The 5,000-nt window shown below is 41.1% G+C and overlaps 1 pseudogene; it reads left to right on the forward strand.

Moving 5' to 3' along the window:
• The first annotated feature begins 3,763 nt into the window (after positions 1–3,763).
• Positions 3,764–5,000, forward strand: part of LOC137994698 (BTB/POZ domain-containing protein 2-like) — a 3,315-nt pseudogene continuing 2,078 nt past the window's right edge.

Genomic DNA, 5,000 nt, shown 5'->3' on the forward strand with positions numbered 1-5,000 from the left:
GCAATGTATGGCGTTGTTATGCAAATCGAAGCTTAATCATCTCGAAAAAATGCTCGATTAGCCCCAATTTTTGTTTGGATACAAAGAGCACTTACTAAATTCTGCTTTTCTCCGCATATTTTTAATCCGCGCAAAAATATCTCTGTGTTAATATGTACCACCCACAGGAGACCCAGTATCTCGAGATGTGCAGAACCTATGCACAATAACAATAGTAGGCACCGTCCTTAAATCAAACAGATCGCACTTTCTTATGATTCAGAGTTTACTCAAGGGTAAAGTATATAATTTCATTCAGTAACATGAAGCATAGTACTTGGCGCTTATTAAAACCAAGTCAAGACGTAAATACTCGTATCCGCTAACCATTGTTCTTCTTTTATTCAGTGGGGTCCAGTTTGGGGGGGGGGGGGGGGGGGGGGGGGGCATGTTTTGTATAATCCCTGCTCAAGACCTATTAAAAGCAATTCCACGCACGAAACATCGTTAAATTACCGCAAGCACACTTGAACATCTCCCTTCCCCTCGGCAGCTTTTCTATTATTTAGGTAAACTAGTGATACTATTAAATCCCCTCAAGTGGATGCTTGATGATCATTTCATTGAAATTAAACTCACAACATCAGAGGTAATAAAAGTGGTAAGTTATATCGAGGTGGACAAAGCACCGAGTCCCGACAACATCCCCGGCAGATCGTGAAAGGAAACTGCGTCTAACATTATCCGATCCCTCTGCCCTCTTCTCAACCTAGCACTGTTACTGGGGAAATTTCCTGATCAGCAGAAGTTTGATCTGTCCTGTTTACAAAGTGAAGACCCCACTCTGGCAAAGAATTACCGTTCAATTTCATTATGTAATACCTTTAAATGCCTCGAAAGATGTGTTTGACCTTCAATTTGGCCATCGAGACTTCTTTCACCAAATGAACGTAAACGGAAGACAGCGAAATTCATGCGAACTCAATCAAGTTCGTCATGCAAAACAACATTATTTGACATGTTATTTTTTATCGAAGCCTGTCCTAGTGAGGTATAAAACGCTTATAAAACTCTTTCTTATTACCTTTTTAATAGTGGGGTGAAAGTTGATGGGGAAGGCGATGGGTGGGGGAGGGGGGGGGGAGCACTTCCATATAGAATGGACGGGGGTGCTCGTCGTACCTTTTAAGAGTAAAGAGCGGTTTCTGTACCTTTTAGGGTGTTCAGCCTCAAAAGTCCAAAGCGGGAGCTTTAGCGGTACTCTTTAGGGTATTGAACCGAAAAATCATGACAGGAGACATTTGATAATTAACTATTTCTTAACTTTGTCTAATTTCGTCTTGGCCCGGTGTGAAAAAAAAAAAAAATTATGCCACGCCCACAAGATAGGATCTTGGTACCTCTTAGGGGTTCTTTTCAAATTTCTGACAAGCACCCCGGCCTTTTTATATGGGAGTGCATTCCCCCCCGTCCCCCCCCCCCCCCCCCCGTATGCATTAGTATCATTACGCGGTAGAAAAACCTTTAACTGGGTTGCCTGTGGTACGTGCTACAGAAAATCAGAAGGCACTGAATTGTGTGGTATTGAAATACAGCATTCCAGTCTCTGAAGAATAACAAATAAAAGAGAAGCGAGAAACATTGGCTTCTGGGCTGACATGTTGATAATTTTCAAGTTCCCTCACAACTTCTGTGCACCACAAGTGTGCGCTCTGAGCATCTGAGTGCTCTGTAATACTAAACTTCACTGAAGTCAAGCCCTGTTCAGCGGGGTTAGTGTTAGGATGGGAGACCACAACAATAAACCCCTCATAAAAAACAGAAGCATCTGGCCGAAAATACTATTAACGCTAACAAATGCGAACTCAGCAAGGTACAGATTTTGTTAGCTTGCTTTGTGCAAAACAAATATTGATGAAAAAGCAAATAACTATTGATACACAGTTTTTAGAAAGAGCAGAAGGAAGTTTTCGGGTCGATCGAGAATGAAATATTTACGACATGAAAACAACATTAATTTTGAACCGTGAATATAGAATACAAAAAGTTACGATCAGCGACAAACATTTTGGGAGATTTTTGCTACGTTCAAGTAAATTGCAAAATCGAAAGTGACATGGCCGGAATTCAGCGGGCGCCGTGATTAAGTTACTGCGGCATGTTTACTCGCCAAACAGGGAAGCATCTGTGTCAAATGATGGCAAGATACCGGGTTTTTGTAAGTTTCTTTTTCTGTCAAGTGTTATAAAGTTTGACAATGAAATGAGCGAAGTCAAAACAAAGATCACAATCGTCCAACTCTTGTTTATGCAAAGTCAAAATTTACTCTCCAAGACGCGTACGACGTTATTAATCACCAGGTAATTCCATCATTTTGGAAATAGCAGCTACTTTATTATTCATCTGCGTCACACGTTTTCACTGATTTTGGGGCTCATTTTGTTGAAACTCAAGCACGCTTCCAACAGGCCTGTGAACCCTTCCTGCTTACAGAGCAATACTAAAAAACTTCTCCCATATCACATTTCAACCTTAAGCTCGAAAATTCAATACACAACATGATATTATAATTCACAAAGGCAAAAAATACCACAGAATCTTTTTTCCAGCGAAAAATTTATTGAAACAAACAACATATTTGCTCTTAGAGGCGAGAACCTCTTCCTATTTCATTGCGTGCGTGAAGACAAGAAACTCAATCGTGTCAAAATACCATGTACTTCAGGTTAATACAGCTCGCTTTGATTTCGTCTCGACGGGCGATAGATTGTTGTCGAAGTCCAGTACTCGTCGCTTTTGAGATTCCTGCCTAGTTTATCCAACTGACTTTCCATTATTGAGCTCCATAAGGGTATATTTTGTTTAAGGATCCACTAAAACGCCATTCGCGTTACATGACTTTCGACGCCATTGCAGGCTAAGTTAATGATTCTACTGTGTCCACCAGAGAAATCTACTCAGTTCCACTACCCTCTCGATCCTAAGAAAATACGCGCAGAAAGCTCTATGCACAATGACACCACTTACCAGGGGAGTGACAGGCAAGACTTTTGCCGACACGGAAAAAAAAAACTAAAAAAAATAATAAAAAGAAAAAAAAGAAAAAAAAAGAAAACAAAAAAACTAAACGCAGACCTTGACTGGGTTTGCCATAGGCAACCCAGTAATAACAATGACCACAACAAGGTTTTCTGAGCCCGCGAGACTGAGCAGCCCCAGCAAACCATTGTTTTTTAAACGAAAACCGCTGGTCAGCAACCTGGTTCTGGTCATTGCTGTCTAAGGTCTTCCTACACGGTATTGCTCAGTAGCTTAGCAAAGCGATGCAGTGTGGAACAGCCTCTCACCGCCAGCATTGCGTCAATGGTATTACCAGCTGGCAGCTTTCACAGCCAAGCTCTCTCAGATTGGCAGAATGGATTAATCAATTTATATTGTCCATACCTTTATACGCAATAGGAGACCTTCACGCACTGCTTCACTGTTCACTCGCGCGTAGCATCTCATTTGAATTGTCTTATTTCTTTTCTGAAAATTTTCTGTAATTTCGAATAATATAGGGATGTAAATCCTGTCCGTTTTGCCAGAGCATTGACAACTTGGGAAACCTGATAGTCTGTAAAGCGCTTTCTATCAGTATTTTGACGTCCGTTATTTCTGTTGTTCAGTAGTTATTTTAATCAGCGAGATGCTCATTTCTCACTGTTGTCTCGGTTTAATCATGGACTTAATAATCTCTTCACTTTTCACAGCATAGCAATCACATAACAATAAATGGACCGTTCATCGGGAATTATCCATGCATCACAAGAGGCATAGTACTAGCGTGACGTGTGTCTCAGCTGAAATTTCTGTACACCCTTCACGCTGCTAAGTATCGGCTTGACGGACACAAAAGAAGAAGCGAAGTATCGAAACTATTTCTAAATTGCCTATCAAGAAGAACATGTCTTCCCCAGAAAACTGGCAAACAAAGAGGCCCACAATCCGAGAACGAACCATGTTTATGCTGAACAACGACCTTTTTAGCGATGTGAAGTTTGTGGTTCGTAAATTTAACAGCGATGACGAAAGTGAAAGTAAGCAAGTTATTCCAGCTCACAAGTTTGTGTTGTCGATTAGTAGTCCTGTGTTTGAAGCCATGTTTTATGGTGAGCTAGCGGAAACTAGTGGCTCCATTGAACTGCCTGACTGTGAATACAACAGTCTGCTGGAGTTGTTTCGTTTCATACAGCGATGAAGTGAATTTAAGTGGAAGCAATGTTATGGAGGTCTTTTATTTGGCTAAGAAATACATGGTGCCTTCACTGGTTGATAAATGCAGCAAATATGTGCAAAGTAATTTACATCCATCAAATGTCCTCAGCATCCTTCCATTGGCTGAAAAGTACGACGACAAAGCCTTGGTAGCTCGATGTTGGGAAGTGATCGACACACAGTCAGAAGAAGTCGTGACGTCAGATGGATTTGCAACAATTCAACACTCCTTCCTTGAGGCAATCATCTCAAGAGACACTCTTACCATGAAAGAGATCGACCTGTTCAAAGGTGTTCACTTGTGGGCGACAAAGCAATGCAAAATACAAGGCTTAGAAGCGAATGGTGAAGCAAAAAGAGGGATTCTTGGGGAAGCAGTAGTTAAAAAAATCCGCTTTCCCTTGATGGAAGAAAAAGAATTTGCAACCGTTGTCCTTGATAAAAAAATCCTAACTCAAGATGAAGTAATCATCCTCGTTAAGTTCTTCAATTCAGCACTGGAGGCCACCCCAGTGGGATTTCCAGAGACAAAGCGATCATTTTTATCCCCTGTGTTTCACACTTGTGATAGATTTAACAACGTAGAGAGAAGTCAGGCTTGGGGTTACGGATCAGGGACAAAGGACTCTCTTATTTTTAGCGTGAGTAACAACATCAAGTTGCATGGAATGTGTTTATTTGGCAGTATGAACAACGAGTATCACGTTGACATAATGATCAATGATCTTCATACCCATTCCACTGTGAAAACCAAAACGGTTAGC

Source organism: Montipora foliosa, chromosome 3 (assembly GCF_036669935.1).
Source record: "Montipora foliosa isolate CH-2021 chromosome 3, ASM3666993v2, whole genome shotgun sequence".
NCBI lineage: Eukaryota > Metazoa > Cnidaria > Anthozoa > Scleractinia > Acroporidae > Montipora > Montipora foliosa.